Below are 25037 nucleotides of genomic sequence, written 5' to 3' on the forward strand. Positions count from 1 at the left end.
AGAAAGGCACCCAGTTGCCTGTGGATCAGCTAGCACCATATCATGGCTCTTTGAACATAAATGAAAAGAGGGACTATCTTGTCTCCACTCTGCTCCCCACTTTGCCCTCATCCTTGCAGGTTTAGATAAAATCTCAGGGTTCATATAAACCTTCAAGATCCCTGGTCCACACTGATTGCTTGACTTCTCTTGGCAATATCCTCAGCAAGAGGTCATGCTGCCTCCTGTTTGGGACCTTCTTGGATCTTTGTAATGTCATATTGTTCCTTCTTTCTCCCTCTTTCCTTTCCACAAATATTCACTGATTACTTATGCAGTGAACAGACTCAGTCCCCTCCCGCCCATGAGGTTTATATTCCAGTGGAGATTTAATACTGGAAAACTCTTCCTTTGTTGGCCCCTGATCTGCCACCAAAGCAGAGCTGTTCTTAGTCTAGCTAGGTGGGGATTGTGGTGGTGAACGCCACAACACTCCCTTTGAGTCTGGGCACATCTTGTTTTCACATCTAGATTGATGCAGGTGTCAGGCAAGGGAAAGACTACTGAAATGGCATCTCCCTCCCCTCTGGTCAGCCTGAATTGCTGTAATTGTTCTAAAATCCATTTCATAAGGCAATTGGTGTTTAAACACTGTAACCACAAGAGATTGGCAACTTCCATGTTTTAGTTATCCCCAAATCAAATTAACTATCTATGTGTATACTGGAGGGAATCATCACTTTTATTATGTGAGACAGACATTGTCATATCGTTTTGAGTTTTATTAGCACACATATATTTGAAAAAATGCAATTTACATGATGCAAATTATACAATATGGTCTACTAATTAAATGGATGGTTTCAATATACTATATCTTTTATTATATGAGATAAAATATTTGGCAAGTGTATCAAATTCATTGAACAATCTGAAGACATTTCATGGATGTTTAAAGCTGACAAGAACCTTAGTAATTAACTAGGCTTCTCTGATTTTTATGACAGAGGAAACCAAAGTAGAAAGAACTAAACTAACTTGTTACACAAATAGAAATTGATTGGCAACTCAAACTCAGATCTCTGGGCATCTTCCCAGCAGCCTAGTGAGATGGATTCCACTTTGTAAATGAAGTTGCTGAAGTTCTTGAGAAGTGAGGACTTAACTGGTTGGCCAGGATCATGTGGCTGGTGTTTCTATATATGTGAGGTGGACTATGCTTGTTTTTTGAGATATCCACCTTAATCTCAGCTGGATAGAGACTATTTAACATGTGTTTCGTTTTTACTTTAAAGTTGTGTGGTGGGAATTGGTCTTCCATTGATGACAGAACTCAGTGGAAAGGGGACCAAACTGACTGTGAGTAGGTCTTCTCTCCACTGCCTAATGTAGTCAAGATGGGTCATTCATTTGCTCTCAACAGGATGGGCCATGTGCTCAGAGAAACTCTCAGGGTTAATGGGGTCCCTTAGCAGGAAACTAGCTCAAGGAACCCATCCTCATGAAGGAGGTCCTAGAGATTATGAGGAATTCAGTTTGTATTATGCTGCTGGTCCAGAAACCAGTTGCCAGAGCTTTGTCCCAAGACCTCTGCTGCAGGGACAAGGCTATAGCTCCTTCCAGCTTCTGATTTGGCTCCCTCAAGCTTCCAGACTGGTGATCATACATGGTTGCCAGAACAGTGACTGAGAGAGAGGGTTGAAATGGGGATAAGTCCATGGATGGTTCTGGGAAAGTTTGGTACTTAACATAGGTGAGGCAGTGAAGTGGCCAATTCATTTACTTATTTGATTTATCCATTCAACAAATGTGTACTGAGTGTTTGCCATGTACCATTCATTCATGCTTCAGGATGCTGCTAGATAACTGCAGTGAACAGACAAGATCTCTGCTCTCATAAGCTCCAATTCTAAAAGAGGAGACAGAAAATAAGCAAGGAAACATTTTCATGTACAATATATTATCACAAAGTGGTATATGCTATGAAGAAACGCCAAGCACAGTGCAAGTATAGAGATTAATGAGATGCACAGGTTTAGATGGGATGTTCAGACACCTTTTAAGAGGGCACAGTCAGACAGAGAGCTGAATCAAGTGAGAAAGCAAACTGTGGGTATATTTGGGGGAATGACATTCTAGGCATAGCAAACTGGATGTGTACCAAGAGAGAAGGATGCTTGCTGTGCCAAGGAATAGCAGAGACACACATGTGGCTGGAGAGGGGTAAGCTGGGACAGAGGCAGTAGGAGCAAGGAGCAGAAGCACAGCCTTATTGTGAGCAAAATGGGGAGCCGTTGGAGGATTTTGAGCAGATTCTCTGGCTGTTGCATGGAAAAGAGACCTCTGGGGGCAAGATGAGAAATGAATATCAGCCTAGGATGCTCTGAAGGCATCCTGTGGGTTAGTGGCTGGATGAGTAGAAGTAGTTGTAAGATATTTGGAGGATCTTGTTTTGTGTGAAGAGATAAAACCATTTTCCCTGCTCCATCCTGACAGTTTTCTTCCAATAACTTTTGACATCCACCTCTTCTCTGAAGCCTCCCTGGGTAGGACAGGAGAGAATCAATGGCTTCCCACTCCCTGTGCTCCCTTTGTTCTTCCCCATGGTGGGAGGAAGGAGTACCAGGCAAGGGGTTAGGAAACCTTAATTCTGTTCCAGCCCTTTTATACCTGGCCCATGAACTTGGGCACATCAATCACCATTTCTGAGCCTTCATTTCAGCACTCTTAAAATTAGTCTTATCTTCTCTTTGTTTCTTACCCCAGGAGACGGTTGTTAGTGTCAAAGGAGCTAATGTGAGCATAAGGATTTTATAAACAATTAAGAAGTAAGCAAATGAAGGGGCGCCTGGGTGGCTCAGTCAGTTAAGTGTCCAATTCTTGGTTTCAGCTCAGGTCATGATCTCATGGTTAGTGAGTTCGAGCCCCGAGTCAGGCTCTGCATTGACAGTATGAAGCCTGCTTGGGATTTTCTCTCTCCCTCTCTCTCTCCCCATCCCTGCCTCAAAAAAATAAATAAGCCTTAAAAAAAAAAGTAAGCACGTGTAAAGGACTTTGGTCTTTTGTTTATTTTATCTGTATCCTGGCTATTCAGAAATAACCTTATCAAATGCTAACTCGATGGTGAAAATAGTTACAAGTTATAGTCTCAGTGAAGCAAACTATATTTGTTTGCTAAATAACTAACTAAATAACTAAATAACTAACTGTTAACTAGTTAAACAGAGCCTTTTAAGAACATGGAGATAAGAAAAAGTGTGTTGATGGGAGTTTGGTATTTTTTCTTTAAGTTTTAGAGAATTCAGCCCCAACTCCCCCAAAACCTCCCTATCTCTGGGGGTAGATGGAATCAGTGCTATTCAGAACAATGGTCTTCACTACCCATCATCGAACCAGTATTCCTTTACAATCCCTGAGCTCTGTTAAGTGAGGAAGGAAAGTGATCTTGACTTTATCTTATAGAATCTCAGTAAAGTTTGGAAAGGAAAGCGACTTTATGCCATCTTCCATGTTAGAACTTGTTATTTGTCCACAATTCTTCCTTCTGTATGTCCTGGCCATGGCTTTTGCGTGGCTCTAGAGTATTTCCCTGACCCTTCAAGTTGGGGTTTGGTCATATGACTTGCTTTGGCCGATTGGGATGTGGATGGATTGTTGAGACTGTGAGAGGCATGGTAAGTTTCGCCAGCCCTCTTGGAGCTTCTGTTCTACATTTTAGAATAACATGCCGTAGCCCTGTAGGAAGACACACAGAGCAGATCTGAACCATCCCAGCCTGTGGGTCCAGTCTAGTTTCTTGAGCCCAGCTAAGCCTCCCCGAGAATGGCCAACTCCAGCTGACCCATGAGTAGAAAATAAATACTTATTGTTGTAACCTAGTAAGATTTTAGGATTGTTTGACATTCAACATTATTACAGCAAAATCTGACTCATACCTTCTGAGATGACAGAAAGCTCTGTTAACCACATTAGCCTGTTCCAAGCTATTTTGATTCCTTGAGGTTACTCTAAGCTGTGTGAGAAGCTTCTCAGGCTTCTGTGGCTTTATCTTATCTATTCACATCAATGAACTTTTACTCCATAGAATACTTTTACTCCTTTTCCCAAGGCAGTGCCTCAACCAGAATCAGTCCCATGTTGATACCAAACTAAAAGCTTTAAAGTTGAGATGACCAATAGAATGTTTGGAGATGGAAGGCCAGACCGCAAGTGTATCAGGCCCTTATGGATTCAAACAAGAAATAGATCAAGGCAGTCCAATAAAGAAAGACCATAGAAAATGACCTACAACTGCAATGTCACCTTCATGTTTGAAGAGTGACTCAGATCAAAAGCTTTGAGACTGGGTGAATCTGGAAATAACTTACTTCTTGTCAGAAATTACCATTAGCTATTGGTTTAAACAGTGAAATTTGAATCTCCAGCCCCTGTATGTCTGGCTATGCCTACCTGATGGAGGACCTAGTGGGTCCTCTAGCTTATTAGAACTGGATAGCTTCCCACAGAACTGACAGTGCAGGGAGAATGTAGTGTGCCAGCCTGAAGGCACTGGAGATCCCTGGACCAGTCACCTTGGAATTCTCTGGTCTCCAGGACAACTGAGTCATAAATCCTGGGCATTTCAGAGCTGGAAGGGGCTTAAAGATCGTCTGCCAACTCCCTGTCCTGATGCTTGAGATCCTTAAAAACATCTGAGAAAAGTCAGGTATCCATTGCACTGAGAAAAACATATTCCTTTTCAAGGCTACATATATCATCTTTGGATAACATCCTGTGCTATGGAATGAATGTTTTTGTCCTCTAAAATTCATATTAAAGGCCTATTCCCAGTGTGGTATTTCCAGATGGGGTCTTTGGGAGATAATTAGGTTTGAATGAGGTCATGGGGGTGGGGCCCTCATTATGGGATTAGTACCTGCATAAGAAAAGACAGGAGATATCTTCCCCTCTCTCCTCTGCTCTCCACCTTGAAGATATAATGAGAGAAGATGGCCCTCTGCAAAGAGGAAGTGGGCGCTCACCAGACACCAGATGTGTCAGCACCTTGACCTCGGGCTTCCCAGCTTCCAGAACTGTGAGAAATAAATGTTGTGGGTATTTTCCCCCCAATCCACCCAGTCTATGGTAATTTGTTGTAGCAGCCCAAATGGACTAAGATACTCTGGTTGTGGAGCAGTTTACCAAGATAATCTCTGTGTTACTCTCATTTGCTCATTCTCTCTTCACGTTTTTGAAGGCTTAGAATAGGAGTTGGCAAACTTTTGCTGCAAAGAGTCTAAATATTTTAAGCTTCGTGGACCATTCGATCTCTGTCACTACTACTCAACTCTGCCATGTAGCAATCGAAAGTAGTCATCAACATGCAAATGAGTGGGCATGGCTGTGTTCCAATAAAACTCTATTTAGAAACACAGAAATTTGATGGGGCACCTGGGTGGCTCAGTCGGTTGAGTGTCCAGCTTCAGCTCAGGTCATGATCTCACGGTCTGTGGGTACGAGCCCCGTGTTGGGCTCTGTGCTGACAGCGCAGAGCCTGGAGCCTGCTTCAGATTCTGTTTCCCTCTCTCTCTGCCCCTCCCCTGCTCATGCTCTGTCTCTCTCTCTCTGTTAAAAATAAACATTTAAAAAAATTAAAAAACACACAGAAATTTGAATATAATTAGATTTTTACCTTGCACTAGATATTACTCTTCTTTTGATTTTTTCCCAACTAGTTAAAAATGTAAAAAACCATTCTTATCTTGTGGGCTGTACAAAAACAGGCGGGGGCTGATTTGGTCTGCAGGCTATAGTTTGCCAGCTCCTAGGAAAGATTTGTCCTCTTCTTCAAGACAGCCTTTCAATTACAAATAATTTCTGCTCCATCCTGGACACTTATCCAATAAGTACTGAGCACTCACTATGGGCTAGGGAGCAAGTTTGCATCAGGTGCTGGGGATATGCATCTGAAAATGACATGGTCCCCACCCCAAGGGGACTGGGTACAGGCACTTTGTAATTGGACCTTCACAGCAGTCCTTTGTGGCACATGCTGTTATCATACAGAAGAGGAAATCAAGGCCAGAAAGGGTAAATAATTTGCCCAAGGTCTAAGAAGTGACGTAGCTTGGACTGGAACCCAGGCAATCTGGGTTCAGTGTCTGCCCTGCTGTCCCATCTCTGCATGGAAATCGAGACAGTCAGCTATATTTTACACATCTCTTTTGGCCTGGGCACTTTGCTCCTAATGTCTCAATCCAAATGACGTCTTAGGAGGTAAACGTTAGCATTCAAATTTTACAGATGAGACTTTTACAAGGCAGTGACTTGCCTGAGGCTATGCAGAGCCTTGAGCATTCCCCACATCCTGTCTGTCTGTCTGTCTGTCTGTCTGTCTGTTCTTAGCCCCCCACCAAGGGATAGGAGAGAAAAGGACTCAGAGCTGCCCTCATAACACATATAGTCCTGGTAGGAGACAGATTTACCCAACCCGCCATTAACTTTTGACATTTAGGACCCCTCACTAAGGTATGGAAGACAAAGTGTGCTCATTTCTGTGGCTTCATCCTATGCAGAGACTGGAGAACACTGGGTGCTGGTGCCTGATGGGTGGATGTTGGGATTTAAAAAGAAGGAGGAGGCATTATAAAAGGGTTATGGACTCTTGCTACGTAAAGTGTGGTCCCCAAATCAACAGCACTGACACCATCCAGGTGTACAATCTTCTGAAGGGTCATCCCCTGCAATGTGACAGTCATTCCAGGGCATAGGGCTCTTTCTTGGGTGCCACTGGCCATGCTGAGCTGAGCTTGGTCCTTCCCCACCCTTTCCTTTCTCCTTCACTTGCCCTATAACTTGGGGCAAGTTCTAAACCTTCTCTGGGCCTTAGTTTCTCTTTTGTAAAATGCCCAGATCACTGTTCTTTTCTCAATCCTGACTGTTCTGTTGTTACTGGGGAATTTTAAAATATTTTAATTCTGATGTCCAGGGCCTACAGCCAGAAATTCTGATTTAACAGGTCCTGGGTGAGGCCCAGGAATCAGTGCTATTTAAGATCCCTGAGCCATTATATCGTACAGCCAGTGTTGAAAACCGAGAAGCCAGATCCCTGATTCTCAAACATCTGGACGCGTCGGCATTTACCTGGGTGCTTCTTAAGGATTCAGATGCCCAGGCCCACCCAGCACTTCTGAGCCAGAATTTCCCAGTGAGCGGCCCTGGGGCTGGGCATGAGTGTGTTTAACAAGCTCCCAAGATGATGCTCACAGGAAAGCTTGAGAACTCCTGGAATCAATGGCCTCCGAGGTCTCTTTCAGCTCTGACTCTGAGATTCCCCCAGTCAATGATTCTGTTCTTTCTCCCTGGGCTGGCATCGCCCGCTGGCAATGAGCAGAGGCATCATCAGCTTGTAAGCAAAGCTCCAGTGCCCCCTGAGAATGCAGCCAGCTGGCAACAGTGGAGAAAAGCGATAAACACATTTGACTTTTCTTTATCAGCTGTGCCATGTACATGATGTGCAAGAAGACTGGGTCTCTGTGTCAAGGCCGTCTGAGGCCTTGTGTTAGGACCAAGGGCAGGCCTGGGCCCTGCTTTGTTTGCCTGCTCCCTGCTTTGGCCCCAGGGTGGGTACTAGTGACAGGCTGCTACTGCCTAGATGCCAGTCCCCAATCCACTTGAAAGAGGAAAATGAGCCTTAGAGTAGATGCGAATTTTCTCACCTTTCTTTGCCTTTCCGGATCAGCCCCCTTGGTAGGCTAGATCAATACCTTGACTCCCAGGAGGATCCACGGCTGGAATGAGGAACCCAGAGCCAGGCTTAGAACAGGCTCTAGGACAGGGCTCTGACCTTGCCCTGGCTCAGGGAGGCCATTCTGGAGTCTCCATTCCTTTATGTAGCATGTGGCGATTTAATGGCGGTGAAATTTATTGTGGGTAATGGAGTGTCAAGCTCCTTATTGCTAATGGATGATTTCAAATGTGGAGAAGGATTTATTAAATAACTCAAGCATACGCCTCCAAGAGACGATTACTGTGAGTAAAAACAATTATGTGGTTAAACAAGGAGGAAAGAAATTTTAAATTCATCTTTTTAAAGTTCTCTAAATCGGTTTAAATGTGTGATTTTAGAAGGTGGGGGGGGATTAGTTTCAACAAATTACTCATCAAGTTGTTTTTCTTTTTTTTCCCTTCAATTCCACAGAAACCAATTGCCCTATTTGGCTGCCATTTAAAGAGGTTACAGATTGGTGTTTGGAGAGAAAAAAAAAATAAGAGAGTGGGACCTAGTTTGGTAACTTCCTGCAGTTCCCAGGTTCAGACTTCCTTGTATAAGTGGCTCTCACCCTGAAATGGAAGGAAGGAGTCAAGGAGGCAGCAGGAACTGTCATGCAAAGAGAAGGATCAGAGATGTCTTCCTGACACTAGACAAGGGCCTTAGAGCTGGGAGGACTTTGGAGGACCAGTTTCATTGTGCAGATGGAGAGGCTGAGGCCCAGAGAGGGAAAGTGACTTTGTGAAGATCACACAGCTCGGAGATCGCAAGGCTAGAAGCCAGAGTGCCCCATTGGTCTCTCTGTGAAATGGGATTATAAATAGTGACCTCACAGGGCTGTCTGGAAGGAGACAGGAAACAGGAGGGAAAGTGCTGTGAGAAGTGTACACGTTTAGTACCCAGAAGGGGCTGTTTATGGGGGAAGGATTGGCTGTGAACCTCTGTGGTGGTTTCATTTTGGTGAAGGGCTTGCCCCTCAGTCACTGCAGACATTCTGCAGCCAGGACCGCAGCTGGCTGAGGTCCTTGGCCTCCTTTCTCTCCCACTGTGCCGAGGAAAGGCACAGGCAACCACAGCCCCCTGACATTTTCTTTGAGATGGTGACAGCTGGTAGGACTTTTGACTAAAGGCATAAAGAGCAAGCAGGGAAAAAAAATAAGTTACTGTGTTAAAAAGTGGTTTAAAAATGTGCTCTGCCATCTGTTTGGCCACAGTGGCTTTTTGGGGTGGGTGGGGAGGGGGACAGAAACCTTCCCCTCTCCCATTCCTGGGTCTTTCTGTGGTCCGGGCCCACATAAGAAACTTGATCAAGCCTGCAAGTTTTGTTTCCTGCATGTTTCCTTCTTTCTGCTCCTTTCTGTTCCTGATGCAGGCCCTCAGTTCTGCTTCCTGAAAAGACATTTCCTTAATTGCCCCAATTGCTAACGAAGTCCACCCTCTGCCAAAGCCCTGCACTCAAGAGGCAGGGTGTTTTGGTTTGGCCTTTTGCTGAGTCTGGTCCTAGTGTAGGGAAATGGGATTTGAAAAGACAGGTATTTAAGCTCTGCTCTGCCTCGCAGTATTACAGCCTTTGTATTTACGCAGGTTTTCCCTCGTCCTAAAGCTTTTTACTTTTCTCCTGCTGATATTTCTTACTGAGTTTGTCAGAAGCATTTTTCAGGTTCTGTTTTCTCCTTTTGTGAATAGGGTTATAAAATGCATATTCTAATTAGCCATTGCTGTGTAATATGAAAGTTATTAATCTTGTGCATGGATTTTTATATCTATCACCTTGATGAATTCGTATTTGATTATAATCACCCTTTGGTTTCTGTGGATTTTTTAGGTAAATGGTTACATTGACTGCAAATACTAACAGTTTTATCTCTTTCTGTTCAGTGTTACATTTCTTATTTCCTTCTCTTGTTTTTCTCCATGGGCAGGCCCATGCTACAATATTGAAAAGTAGCAATGATCATGGGCATCCTTGCTTTGAACTTGACTATGATGGGATTACTTCTGGTAATTTACCATTAACTATGATGTGTGCTGTGGATCAATAGTAGAAAACATTATCAAGTCAAGTTGTTGTTGTTGTGGTTGTTTTTAATCAGAAATGGGTACTGAATTCTATTAAACTTTAGTATCAGTTGAGATTATCTGCTGAGATGATTTCAATCTAGTCAGAAACATAGATGGTGTTCAGATGTTGAACCATTCTTGTATTTCTGCTCATAATGCAGTACTGGTTCTGATTTTCTAATACCTTACTTAGGATTTTTGTATCTTTGCTCATAAATGATACCGGCTTGTGTTTTTTTTCCTTTTGTCTGTGTTTTCCTTGTCCAGTTTTGGAATTGGGTTATGTTAGTCACATAAAATGAATTGGGTGGTTTCTATTTTCTATGCCCTGGAGTGTGTATTGCATGGAATTTTGGATTTCCTGAATGTTTGGTGGGATGTTCAAGACTGTAAACTTTTTTGCTTTGTGCATCTTAGCAGGATAGAGCTTTAGTTATGATTTCAATTTGTCCTATGATTATTAGTCTTACTTGATTTTCTTCTTTTTGAGCCAATTGTGATTTACTGTTCTCCAGAAAACTATCCAATCCCCCTAGATTTTCAAATGCTTTGGTATAAAATTCTCTTTACTTTAAAGTATGTGTTATCTTTTCTGTCTCATTTCTTATTCTTCTCTTTAAAGTTCATTTATTTATTTTGAGAGAGAGAGAGTGAGCATGTGAGCTGGGGAGGGGCAGAGAGAAAGAGGGAGAGAGAATCCCAAGCAGGCTACACACTGTCAGCGCAGAGCGAGGTGCAGGGCTTGATCTCATGAACCGTGAGATTAGTCAGGACCTGAGCCAAACTCAAGAGTCTGACACTTAACCGGCTGAGCCACCTAAGCATCCCACATTTCCCATTCTTAACATTGTATTTTTCTGTCCCTCTCTCCCATCATACCCTTGCCATAGACTATTCTAGTTTATTGGTATTTTCAAAGAATCAACTTTTAGTTTTATTAATCTACACTACTGCTGTGTTTCCTACTTTGTTAATTCTGCATTTTATCTTTATTAGCATTTCCCCAAATTTCATTGTTTTAATTTTTTTTAACTTCTTGAAAAGCTTAGTTACTCTCCTTTTAACATTTTTTCTTTTTTCTGAGAACTTTAAGACTATAAGTTTCCCTGCATTAGGTATATGCCTCAGAATTTTGATATATGGACTCTCCTTGTCATTAATTTCTAAACAATAATATTAATTTTACTTAACTAAGAATTATTTAAAAGAAATTTAACATTTTCAGATGCATAGGAATTTTTTGGCTATTTCTTTGTTATTAACTTTAAATTTTACTGCATTTTGGCCTGAAAGTAACTTGCTTGACTTCTTTGTTATGGGATTTGTTGAGATTTCCTTTGTGACCTAATACAGAAGTTAATTTTTAATGTCCCACGTGTGACAGAAAATAATGAGCAGTCTTTTATTAACATCTATGTCTATTAAATCATGTTTTAAAATTATAGTATATATGCTATTCACATCCTCTCTGTACTTGATCTATATAGCTACTTGATCTAAGTGAGTGCTGAAAGCTAACTAACAAAATCTCTTACAATGATTGTGAATTATCATTTCTCCTTGTTCATCTTCTAATTTTTGCTTTATGTATTAAAACTATGTTACTGAGTGCATAAAAGTTTATGGCTGATATATCTTTTCTGTAGAATTTATATTTTATCTGTGTAAAATGTCTCTTAGCCCAGTCCCTTTCATTGTTCTTTGCCTTGATTTGTATTTTGTTTGATATTATTACTACTCTACCTACATTGTTTTTATTACTATTTGCATGGCATAGCTGTTTCCATTCTCTTATTTTTAACTTCCAACCGTCATTTTGCTTTTGTATAGTTTACAAGCAGTGTATACCAGGCTTTTATTTTTTAAACCTAGTTTAAGAGTTTCTTTCATCTGGGGTGCTTGCGTGGCTCAGTCGGTTGAGTGTCCAACTCTTGATTTCAGATTAGGTCATAACCCCAGGGTCATGGGATCAAGCCCCACATTGGACTCCATGCTAAGCAAGGAGCCTGCTTATGATTCTCTCTCTCTCTCTCTCTCTCTCTCTCTCTCTCTCTCTCTCTTTTCCTCTCTCTCCCTCCCTCTGCCCCTCTCCCCTGCTCATATGCTCATGCTCTCTCTCTCTCAAATAAAAACATTAAATTTTTAAAAAAGAGTTTCTTTCATTAAATAGGGATTTAAACCAGTCATACTTATTGATATTATTGATATAGTTGGATTTACTCCTGTAATTATTTTCCCTTTTTTAAATCATGAACTCTTGCTTTACCCCCCTTTATCTCTCCTGCTTTCTTTCTCTCTTTCTTTCTTTCTTTCTTTCTTTCTTTCTTTCTTTCTTTCTTCCTTTCTTTTTGGTTGGAGGGTGACTTTTTTGAGTGACTTTTTGTTTTCATTTTCTTCTCTAGTGGTTTGAAGTTATTTATTCTATTTGTATACTTCCAATAAATTATTGTAATACATCAGTGCTTTTTTAAAGAGACATACTGATATCTGGAAATCAATCACTATCTAGATCCTCCCAGTGAAAAATACTAAAACCTTTTACTTTTTTCGTTACTTGATTTCTCTTACTACTCTTTCTTTCTCCTTTCTTATACTTACCATGTTGATATAATTCGGTATTTTAGTTACAAAATATTCATTATTTTGTTTTAATATAATCATGTATTTCAATTAGTAAAATCTTAATTTCTTTAGTTGTTTTCTTTTGTTTGTTGTTTTGTTTTGTTTTCCTTAACATTAATTCTTATAGCCCGTGTTTTTCTCTTTGATTCATTTTTTCATTTTATACTGTTTTATCCTGTCTAAGAATTCTTTCTGGAATGTTTGACAATATCTTTATTTTCCCCTTTTACTTCAAACGTAGTTTTACAGGGCATCAAATTCTAGGTTAAAAATAAATTGCTTCAGATATCCGAGATTATTATTGTTCTATTGTCTATTGCCATCTATGGCAGGATGAATTTTGATGATGCTTGATTCTCATTTCTTTGCAAGGAATCAGTTCTGTCTGTATGGAGGAATTTTCTCTTCTGTGTAAAATTTTCCACATGATACCTAAATGTAGATCTTTTTAAATTTAACTAGCTTAGCACTTGATGGACTTTTAAATATGGAGAATTTCATGTTTTTTTCAGGAGTTTTTTTCCCACATCTTACTTGAGCATTTCTTTTCCATTCTCACTATACCCTCTTTCTAGTCTCCTATTACATGGATTTTGTCACCGTTTTGATTCATTCTCCATTTCCCTTAATTTTTTCCTCTTTATCTCTGTTGCTCTCTATGCTTTGCTCTGGGTCAAGTCCTTTGTTCAATCTTGAAGTTTAGTAATCTGCTCTTTAGGTGTGTGTATCCTGATACTCCACCCATATATTGAGGTTTTTATTTCAATCCTAAAATGTGTCATATCCAAGACCTCTCATTGATTATCTTATATGTTTACAAATAGCTGCTCACATGAAAATACTGATTAAACTTTTCTAAAGGCCTTTTCTATTTGTTTTATTGATTCTTTCCATGGGTTTTAGTTCTTCAGGTTGTTATTTAGTTCTTTTTGTTAAATTTAGCTCCTCAGATTGTTAAATTTGGTACTTTTCTTTCATGGTGTTGATTTTTTTTTCAAGACCATTTATCCTATCAGTCATCCTTGGGTCCTCCTGCTGACTTCGGTGCCACAAAGCTGCTTTCCCAACTTGTTTGCAAAAATTCTTTCCTTTGTGCAACTGGGATGTGGTTTTCTTCTTCAGTTTTCCCTGTCTGCCTTACTTTTTTCAGGGATTTTTAATAATCTTTGGTCCACAGGGGGCACCTCTTCTTTTGTTCCAACACTGTTTGGGATTTTTATTATTCTTTCTTCTTCTTATATGTATTATTTATTATTAACTTATTTATATTGTTGTCATCAGCTATTATTGTTATTGTTATCATTATTATTATTTCTTCACTTTTTTTTTCCTAGGAGTCTAGGGTAAGAAGGAGAATGTAGAGCTTCTGCGTAGTTCACAATTGTTACCTGACCTCCTAAGCTTTTTATATGTTGAAGACTGATGTTTTACATCAAGACTCCAAAGGTGAAGGTGAGTTGCACAACTACACTTAACCAAAGTTGGGTCTGCCCTCTGGGTCTGGCTGACAGCTGCACTGATAGACTCGGGGTCCACAGCGGTGTCCTTCCACCAGGAATTCCTTCTGTGTTTGTTTTCCATTGTTGGGATGTTTTCCTGCCTCACGTCTGGCTGGAAAACCCATGAAGTTGGACAGGGTTTCCATTTGCTGGCCAGCCGTGAATAATGAGTATGGGGCAGAACTGGACTTGAAGCACTAGCCTTCCTGGTGTCTGGCATGAGGGAATGTGGTGTACATTGTGCTGCACCCCCCCAGATTCCCCTTCTGGAGTAAAGAACCTAGCTGTTGGCCTAGCTGTAGTTTCCCTAGCTGTTGGCCATGTCTCTGGAATACAGATGTCAGCTGTCAGCCCTTTAGGGGTTGCCTCAGATAAAGAGAGTGACTTTGCTTCATGCCGCATCTTCCCACAGAAAGCCAGTGACCCTGTTGCCCGGCCTTCTTGCCCCAACTCAGGTGGTTCTGAAGGATCATCTCATTTTCAGAATTCCCCACACTTCCACTGATACTACATCATAGCTCTGTGTCTCCCTGGGCCCACTCTGCCTCCTTCCCTTCATCCCATGGGTGTTGATCTCAAGAGCACTCTAATAAACCTCCTGCTTGCTAACTTCATGTCAGAGTCTGCTTCCTGGGGATTCTGACCTAGGACCAAGAATTTACTGGAAATTACTACATCTATCAGAGGAAAGCTGATGTTTAGTTACAGAAATGCTTTAACCTGCCCTGGGCTTAGGTAGATGAGTTATGTAAGGACAAACACAGGAAGTCAGAAAGCAAAGGAAACAACGGCCTCTTAAGCATGCCTGATTTGCCCACCCAAATCTGCTCCTTCTACCGCTTTCCCCAACTTAGAAAATGGTGACATCTTTTCAGTTGCTCAAGATGAAATCTTGGGTTCTTTTCTGACCATGATCTCTAACACCACATTCACAACCCATCAGGGAATCCTCAGCTTTACCACCACAACTGGTCCCAAATCTGCTTCTTCCTTACCACCCAGAATAACAACCCCTGGTCCCAGTCCCCACTCCTTTGGATTACCGTGATTGCCTCCCAATGTGACCCTCAACCTCAATCTTTTGCCTCTGCAGTTTGTTCTCAACACAGCCAAAGGGATCTTTTAAACCAAAGTCCAATCATGTGTTTCCTTGGTTCAAAGCTTTCTGGTGCTTGCCGTCTCATTTGAAGCAAAACCCTAAGTCTTTCCATGATCCCTGTCAGGGCCCACCAGAGAAGCAGAATCAGTAGGATCTAGATAGATACAGATGATGGGTATAAAGAAGAGATTTGTTATAGGAATTGGCTCATGTGGTTATGGAGGCTGAGAAGTCCACAGTCTGCCATATGTAAGCTAGAGAACCAGGAAAGCCTGTAGTATGATTTAGTCCAAGGCTGAAGGCCTGAGGCCTAGGAGGCCACTGGTGTAAATCCCAAAAGCCTGAGAACCAGGAGCTCCATCCAACATCCCAGGAGCTTCACTGTCTGAGAACAGGAGAAGATGGTCATTTCAGCTCGAGAAGAGAGAGAGGAAATTTGCCCTTACTTCATCATTTTGTTCTGTTTGAGCCCTCCATGGATTGGATGATGCCCATCCACACTGGTGATGGCAGGTCTTTTTCACTTAGTCTGCTGAATCAAATGTTAATCACTTCCTGAAACACCTTCACAGACACACTCAGAACTAGTGTCAATACAGTCAAATTGACACGCAAAATTAATCATCACAGCCTTCTAGGCCCTACCCCCACACTGTCTTGCTGCCCTTTTCAGCCTTCTCTGTGCCAAACCTGTCCCTGACTCAGGGCCTTTGCACTTGCAGTTTCTTCTGCTGGAAAGGCCCAGATATTTTTCTCATGGCTCTCTAATTACTTTTTTCACTTCCCTGATTGTATTAGTCTGTTCAGGTTGCTGTACCAGAATATTGCAGACTGGGTGGCTTATGAACGACAGAAATTTACTTGTCAAGTTCTGGAGGCTGGAAGTCCGAGATCAGGGTGCCTACGTGGTTGGGTGAAGGCCCTTGTTCAGGTCGTAGACTTGTCTTCCTTACTGGACAGAAGGGCGAGGGAGCTCTGTGGGGCCTCTACACTCTTAGTATCATTATTTTGAGGATTAGGATTTCAACATATGAATTTTTTTAACGTTTATTTTTGAGAGTGAGAGAGAGAGAGCAGAGAGAGAGGGAGACACAGAATCCAAAGCAGGCTCCAGGCTCTGAGCTATCAGCACAGAGCCAGATGTGGGGCTCAAACTCATGAGCCCTAAGATCATGATCTGAGCTAAAGTCAGATGCTTAACCGACTAAGCCACCCAGGTGCCCATAATTTCAACATATGAATTTGATGGTGGTGGGGAAGTGGGGGAGGGCACACAATTTTTCAGACCATAGCACTGATCAAATGTCATCTTCTTTGTGAGACCTTCCTTGACCACCAGCACATGACCCCAACCTCCTTTCCCTGCAACCCCAACTTGCCCTGCCCTGCTTATTTTTCTCATGGCACTTACTGCCATATGATTAATTCACTTGTTTACTTATTTATCATCTAACCCTTTCCTCAATAGAATGGAAACTTCATGAGGGGTGTTTGTTTACTTCTTTATCCCCAACACCTACAACAGTGCTTGGCATGGAGTAAATGCTTAATAAGTACTTGTTGAATAAATGAAATCTTAATTACCTGGCTGTTTGGAGATGTCTCTAGTGGGAAGACTGCATAAGCATGGGTTGTATTCCTTGTTCTGCTGCTTACTTGTCTAATGACCTTCCCCAAGCCCCTTTTCCTCTCTGAAAGCTGAGGAGGCAGGATAAGAGGGTCATCCAGAATCCCTTCCCAAGTCTGATCTTTTTTAAAGCTGTGATTTTTTTTTAAAGCAAACAACCAGCTGTGGCAAAGAAGAGATCAGAATCCTCTCATGTGGTTTTTCTCACTTGGAGATGGGGAGAGGGAGCATTGAGAAAGTTGGGGTTCAGGCCGTGGTGTGCTGTGTACTTGGAGATAGTTATGTTTTTTTTTTTTTTCTGATTTACACTTTCTCCTTCCCTATAACCCTCCTCCCCAAGGAGATATTATTGCAGCTATGCTTCTATTGCTTGAGTGACTTCCACATGAAGCCTGGCTCCAGGATCCCTCTCTGTGACATCCTACCTGAAGGAGTAGCTCCAAGGTGCTTGACTCCTTTTTTTCATCTTAAACTTTCTGCCCCTCATGTGTGTTCTGTGACTTGTTTTGGCCTCATGTCAGGCGGAGTGAGTGTCCTTGCCTTTTGATCTGGTCAATGGGATGTGAGCAGATGTGGCACCATCAGTGGCTTGAAATAAGCTTGGACTATGGACTTGTCTTTGTGAGCTTCTTCCACCAACATAAGAGAAACACACCCTGGCTAGCCCAGCGGTCCAGGAAGAATGGAGGGATACCCAGAGCAGACCTGAACCAAACCCAAGGCTGGGACCAAACTCAGCTGAGCCGACCAACCCACACATGCATGAGTGAGCATAAATTATTGTTGTAAACCACTGAGTAGTGGGGTGGTTTCTTACATGGCATTATTGTGGTAATAGCTGACTGATACCAGTCTTAACAAAACCCAGCCCAGGGTACTCACTCTTCCAGAAAATATTCCCTTAACGCAGATTTGGCCAACAGTAAGAATTTCAGGTATGTTTCAAGTCAGTGGGGTCACTCGTTTGTGGGGAATGAGAGAGGGACTGTAGCAGAAAGAAGGGAATGGGAGCAGCCAATATTGCTCAGTTGTACCATCTGATGAGTCTGAAAACAGGAAGAGCAAGGATGGAAAGGATTTATAGAGAAGCTGGTATGATGAGGCTGGTATTGGCGTTATGTCTTGGGGCTTCTTCCTCAAGGCCTCCCTCCAGGTCATGGGGCTATTAACCCTGTCCATGGCCTGAAAGGTAGTCTGACCTAGGGCTCCTGGGTATTTCACACTGGAGCAGCAGGGCACTGCTATTCTGGCAGTGGAGATTATGCCTTCCACGTGGACACTGTGGACATTTAGAATCAAGTCTTGTTAAAATATCCTGATTTGCATATTAAGAAAGTCAATGGAGAAGCTACTTTTTTTTTTTCTTCTTATCCATTGAAAAGATGAGCCTTAAGGAGACTTTACTGCAACTACGTTTTTAGGGCTTAAGTGAATTCCAAATGCTACTGTAAATTCCATTTATTATTTATACAGCTTCAGCTCCCTTGCGAAGCTGAGTGCCTTACAGGAAGGAAGGAGAGATCAAATCCATGTGGAATGGAGAGGTCTTAGGGGGTCAGACTGTGTGACAAAGGGACAGGGTCTGTGGTGTGGATGGAGGTGTCTGTAGGGAGATGGGTCAGGAACCTGGTTGAGTAGCAGTGGGATCAAGATGGACAGAGCTAGGAGAGTCTCTAAGATCATCTGGGCCTAGGATGTTTTGCTAACTTTTCTGGTCCTGAGAATCATGAGTTACTTGTTAAAAATACAGATGTCCAGATCCCTCCCTTGGAGATTCCATTTTAGCAGTTCAGAAGTAGGGTCCAAACATACATACTCTTAAGAAGGAGACCGGGTGATTTTGACAACTAAGCATGTGTGGAAAATAGCGATCTATCAAGATGTCTGTTTCATAAATGAGTAAGTTGAGGCTCAAGTAGGGGTCTTGCTCCAGTTCCCAAAGGCCCAGTGAATGCTAGAGTTGATGTAGGACAAGGTCTCTGAGACTTGAATGGCATGGTTTAGTATGGCCAATTTACAGCCAGTCTGAGACTGACAGTATAGTCTGCAGGTTTGCTAATCTTTTGATTCTCTGACTTTTGCTGCTCATTTTCTCTTTAAGAGTAGCTGAAGGCAGGAGTCATGGAGCCAGAACCCAGTTCAAATCCTATCTTTACTTCTAACTGCTGTGCCACCTTGGGCACATTGTTTAACTTCTCTGAGCCACTGGTATGATCATTAAATAAGATAATGTACCTATGCATAGCAGATGCTCAATAAATATTATTGCCTACAGAGTGCCAGGCCCTGTTCCAAGCACCATAATAACCAGCATAACTCATTTAATAATTTTTTTAAAATTTTTTTAACACTTTATTTATTTTTGAGACAGGGAGAGACAGAGCATGAACAGGGGAGGGTCAGAGAGAGGGAGACACACAATCTGAAACAGGCTCCAGGCTCTGAGCTGGCAGCACAGAGCCCGACGCGGGGCTCGAACTCACGGACCGTGAGATCATGACCTGAGCCGAAGTCGGCCGCTTAACCGACTGAGCCACCCAGGCGCCCCTAATAATTTTTTTATTAATCCCATTATAAAATTAAGTGATGAACACAGAATGAGACTGGCTTGTTCAAAATCATGCATATAGCAGGTGAGGGGCAGGAGAAGATTCGAACTCAAGCAGTCTGTAGTTGTCCTTTCCTCTGAGGGCTGGCCCAAGTCACTCTTACTCAGTATGCCCCTGGTGTAAGTAGACAGAAGTGCCTGATGAACTCATTTGAGATTTAAAAGGCAGGACAAGAAATGCACTTCAAATGTGCTTGAGGGTGGGGCAGTTGGAGAGGGACGTCCAGAGGCCTTGGGGGAGAAAGGCCGGTACTCCCAGAAGGTTGGGCAGGGGCTCCAGAACCAATTCCTGGGTGATAAAGACTGATCTCAGGCCAAGTAATTAGTATTGAAATGCGCAGAAGCCAGGAAGTTTCCTCGCATTGTCGTCCGCAATAGAGAAAAATCCAGACTGAACTGGCTGCTTCCATTAGAAGTGATGTAACGAGCCGGCTTTGGCCTAGTTTTCTTAAAGCAGGCGGCCCCCTGGCTCTCCCACACCCTTCTTTCTGGATCTGCAAGTGACAGCTACCGCCATCTAGCGGTGTAAGCGGCACTGCACAGGCACCAGGAAAGAACGGTTGGTTCTGGATCGCAAGGATTTAAGATGCCTCTGGCCTGACTTAAAGATAAGAGCCCCTGATCTTGATAGGGAGGTTTATTCTGCTCAGAGCACGTTGGTGATTTTTACTTCGTTAAGTCTTCTCAACAATCCAGGGAAGTAGGCAGGGACCATTGACTCCATTTTATGGACGAGGCAGCAAGTCCTTACAGGGGAGGGGTCTTTCTTAACAGCTGCATTGCCAGCTATTAATGGAACTAGGACTGGGACCCACGTCTTCACGACTCCAGTTTATTGGATGAGAAGTGACACATAGAGGCTGTCAGGTCCCTTGAAGTCACTTTGGACAGGGGAACAGAAGATGATTCTTCCTGGAGGTCCCAGGTACTTCTCAACATGGAGTGGTGGCGGGGGGGGGGGGGGTGCGGGAGGCAGGGGGATCCTCTTCATCTCAGTGACTTATGAGAATTTTCTCTGGAATGAACATTAAGGTGGATATCTGGGCTCATAGTTTTCACACGGGAGGTTTTGAGAAGAGATGAATACTACCTTTCCAGCTCTAGACCCTAGTGCAAGACACCTGGATCTTATCTAGTCCGGGGCCCTTGTAGTAAAGATGGGGAAACCAACACACTGAGAGGGGGAGTGACTAGGCTGACATCACACAGTGGCAACATCGTGATTAAGGACTTCCTCTCCAGCTGTTCTTTTGGGTTTACCTTCTCTGATGTAACAGCTGGAAATGCACCATTCCCAGGCAGATATAACTGTTTTAGCCCAGAGTGAAAATCAGATTCCAGCGTCTTGCATGTCCTGCCACAGAGGGTGCAAAGGAAGAGAGGAGCCCCTGGACGTTTATGTTTGTTTTATCATCTGTAACGTCAGCAGTTCTCAGACTTTTCACATTAAAGCATAGGCAGGGGACGCCTGGGTGGCTCAGTCGGTTAAGCGTCCGTCTTCGGCTCAGGTCAGGATCTCCCGGTCCGCGAGTTCGAGCCCCGAGTCGGGCTCTGGGCTGATGGCTCAGAGCTTGGAGCCTGCTTCCGATTCTGTGTCTCCCTCTCTCTCTGCCCCTCCCCCATTCATGCTGTGTCTCTCTCTGTCTCAAAAATAAATAAACGTTAAAAAAAATTAAAAAAAAAAAGCATAGGCAGGACTTGAGTAGGTGGAGGGCATAAAAGTGGAGAGAGTGGTGGAAGCAGACAATCACCCTGCCCCAGGCAGCTCTGCAATGCCCAGGGGTACAGGAGAACACAGGTTGAGAGTCGAGGAAGGAATGTGTAAGGAGCACTGTGGAGTCCCAACACCTGGGCTCTGGTCCTTGCTCTGACACAGGCTGTGTGGTCTTGGGAGTCCCTTTCTCACTCTGCTCCTCTGCCGGTTTCCTCATTCATAAAATAGTCCAATCTTCCCACTTCCCAGGGCTGCTGAGAAGATCGAATGGAGGGAACAGGGGAATGGGTGTGAAATGTTTTATAGAAAGTCAAGTGCTATATTCATTGAGGATTTCTTTTCTTTGTACTAACTTGAGGTAAAAAGTGTATACAATAGAAATGCACAGGTCTTAAAATGTTCAGTTCTATGAGCTTGGACAGTTGTAATCAGCTGTGAAAACATTACCCAAAACAAGATAGAAAACATTTACACCAACCCAGAAAGTTCCCTTGGGCCCGTTTCCAGACAACCTTTCCCTCAGGCAAGTACTGTTGTGATTTCTATCATCTTAGCTCGGTTGTGCCTGTTCTAGAACTTGGCATGGATGAAATCACACAGGATGTAATCTTTTATGCCTGACTTCTTTTCCCCACCATAATGTTTTCCAGTTTCATCCAAGTCGTTCTTTCCTTCAGTGCTAAATAGTAATTCCTTCTGTATGGATGTACCTTTGTTTTTCTCTTTTCCCGTGGAAAACATTTGAGTTACTTCTAGCTTGGGGGTATTATGATTACACCCACAATGAGCAGTCTCGTACATATCTTAAGTGCACATATGTATGCATTTCTGTTGAAATGGGAGTGGAATGTTGGAGCATATTATAAATGTTTAACTTTATTAGAAATTGCCACACAGATATCTAAGGTAGTGGCACCATTTCACATTCCCAACAGCAGCACTTGAGACTTCCAGTTAGTTCATAAACTCCACCTTGGTATTGTCAGTCTTTTTGACAATAACCATTCCGATGGGCATCCATACCTGTTCCCAATCTAAGGGGAAAGCATGCAGTCCTTCACCATAAGGTATAATGTCAGCTGTAGGTTTTTTATCGCTACCTTTTATTACATTGAAGAAGATTCCTTCTATTCCAGTTTCACTGAGACTTCATTATGAATTGGTTTTGAATTTTATCAAATACTTTTCCTGCATTAATTGATATACTCATGTGGAGTTTTTTTCCCCATTTTAAAGTTTGACTATGGGAATTAACTACATTGATGGATTTTTCTAATATTTAACCAGCCTTGTATTTCTGCCTTGAATGTAACTTGGTTGTGTTTTTTCTTCTTTTATGTATTGCTGGATTTGGTGGCTATCATTTTGTCAAGAAATTTTGCTTCTATGTTCATGAAAGATATTAGTCTGTACTTTTCTTTCTGTCACTATCTTTGTAAGTTCTTGGTCCCACGGTATTGCTGGCTTCATAAAATGCGTGGGGGATATGTTCCCTTCACTTCATTTTTTCTGGAAGAGATTGTGTAGAATTAGTGTTATTTCTTTTTTATTTTGTAGAATTTGTCAGTGAAACCACGGAGCCTGGAAATTTTTTTCTTGAAAGATTTTAAACTACAAATTCAATTTCTCTAATATTTGTAGGACAATTTAGGTTGTCTTTTTCACCTTGAGTGATTTTGTTTTTTTGTGCTTTTCTAGGAAATGTTTGATTTAATCTAAGTTATGGAATGTACATGTATTGGTGTGTTTGTGGTATTTCCTTATTTTTCTTTTTAATGACTACAGGATCTGTGATGATATTCCCTTTTTCATTTTTGATGATAATTTGTGTCTTTTTTTTGTGATTCTTGCTACACACATTTCTATTTTATTGATTATTTAAGAAAAGAACAACTTTTGGCTTGATTTATTTTCTCTGTTATCTTTCTGTTTTCAATTTTCTTCACTCTGTATTAACTTTATTGTTTTCTTTCTTCTGGTTGCTTTGGTTTTATTTTGTTCTTCTTTTAATAGTTTCTTGTGGAAGTTTAAACTACTGATTTGAGACCTTTCTTCTTTACTAATGTAAGTACTCAATACAGATCTTCCTTGACTTACAATGGGGTTATGTCCCAATAAACCCATTGTAAGTTGAAAATATCATGTCAAAAATTCATTCAATACATCTAACTTACCAAACATCATAGTTTAGCCCAGTCTACCTTAAATGTGAACAGAGCATTTACATTAGCCTATAGTTGGGAAAGATTATCTCATCCAAAACCTATTTTATAACAAAGTTTTGAATATTTAATGTAATTTATTGAATAACATACTAAAAATTAAAAGCAGAATGGCCATATGGATACAGAATGGTTGTAAGCATATCGGTTGATCACCCTCATGATCATGTGGCTGACTGGGAGCTGTGGCTTACAAGAGAGTGTTGCCAGCCCTGGAAAAGATCAAAATTCAAAATTGAAAGTAAAGTTTTTGTTGAATGCATATCTCTTTTCCACCATTGTAAAGCTGAAAAATCATAAGTCAAACCATTATAAGCTGGGGACTGTATGTACTATAAATTTCCCTCTAAGCACTGCTTTAGATGCGTCCCACACATTTTGATATGTTGTATTTTCATTTTCATTTGGTTCAAATATTTTCTAATTTCCTCTGAGACTTCCTTTTGGACCCATGAGTTACATAGAAGCATGTTGTTTAATATGCTAGTGTTTGAGATTTTCCTCTTCTCTTTCTCTCATTCATTTCCAGCTTAATTCCATTATTGTTTGAGGGCACACTTTGTATGACTTCGATTATTTTAAATTTGTTAAAGTTTATTATTTTAAATGTTCATTTGTTTTTGAGAAAGAGGGGGGAGGGGCAGAGAGAGAGGGAGACAGAGAATCCAAAACAGGCTCTGTGCTGTCAGCACAAATCCCAGCATGGGGCTCGAACCTACAAACCGTGAGATCATAACCTGAGCTGAAGTTGGACACTCAACTGACTGAGCCATCCAGGTGCCTCAAAGTTTATTTTATGGTCCAGGATATGGTCTATCTTGGTAAATATTTAATGTGCACTTGAAAAAGATGCATATGATGCTTCTCTTTGAAAAGACAAGAAATCTGTAAATGTCAGTAAGATCTAATTTGTTGGTGGTGGTGTTCAATTCATCTGTATTTCCTTCTCATTCCCTGAGCCAGAACCCAAGAGCCTCTCCTAGAGCTCTGTAGGAGCTAATGCCCACTTCAGGGTTTGGCTGTGTTACGTTCAGGTCCAGGGATACGAGAGTGGGGAAAGGTGTCAGTGGTACTTTGAATCCTTGTCTTATTCCCCTTTCCACCTGTTATTACTTATTTAACAGAGTCCTCAGAATGCTCCATGCATTCTGTCTAGGTTTTAAAATGGACTTTTAGTGGGGGGATCTGAACTACCCCTGTACACTCTCAGTTCATCAGGCAAGAATGGGGGGCCCTCATTCTCAGTTCCATGTGCCCTACTCTAGCCAGTTAATGTATTCTACCCTAAGGCTACAACAATTAGTTGAGGAATGGCCATGTGACTCAAATTATGCAACAAGAGTTATTTCTGAGACTTTCGTTGAAACCAGTGGGAACCAGAATCTCTTTCCACTGGAGTTAACTGCTAGGAGAGAATCTTGTCAAGCTTGGGCAAAGTTTGCCTGAGAGTGAAAGAGCACATAGAGAGGGAGAGAGACAAATCCCCAATGAGCTTACTTAAGTACCTAGATTCAGCCATTCCTGAAGCTAGTTGGGATGCCCATGTTCTGGACTTTTCAGGTATATGAGCCACAAGAAAAAGTTACCTTCTCTGTATTAATCTATATTAGTGTTCCTATCACTTAATACTAAAAGAATCTCAATACATATCTTAAGTTTCCTTTCAAACCACTTAAGTTCCTTAATCAAGATTCTAGGGACTCATTGTCCCCTTCAGCCCTCGGGTAGCATTCCCTTCCCTGAGCAAGCAAATAGCTGATTTCATGGTTGTCCAAACAGAAATGGTTGTCCTTAGAGAATCTCAGCATGAAAACTGGCCAGAGAAGCTGGGTCTCAGCACGGAGCCAGAGAGTGTG

General features: G+C 41.9%; 1 long non-coding RNA gene across 3 annotated transcripts in view; it reads left to right on the forward strand.

Annotated features, from left to right (window-relative positions):
* LOC106973295 (uncharacterized) overlaps window positions 1-25037 on the forward strand; it is a 256290-nt gene that overhangs the window by 185811 nt on the left and 45442 nt on the right. For 2 of the 3 annotated variants that reach the window (XR_008293422.1, XR_003415746.2), the window contains exon 4: window positions 13747-13864. This is a non-coding gene — a long non-coding RNA (uncharacterized LOC106973295). Of the gene's footprint in view, window positions 1-13746; window positions 13865-14323; window positions 20177-25037 lie in introns of those variants that run through there. The other variant, XR_001429973.3, reaches the window with a different exon arrangement.

This window comes from Acinonyx jubatus, chromosome E2, assembly GCF_027475565.1.
Source record: "Acinonyx jubatus isolate Ajub_Pintada_27869175 chromosome E2, VMU_Ajub_asm_v1.0, whole genome shotgun sequence".
NCBI classification, from domain to species: Eukaryota; Metazoa; Chordata; class Mammalia; order Carnivora; family Felidae; genus Acinonyx; species Acinonyx jubatus.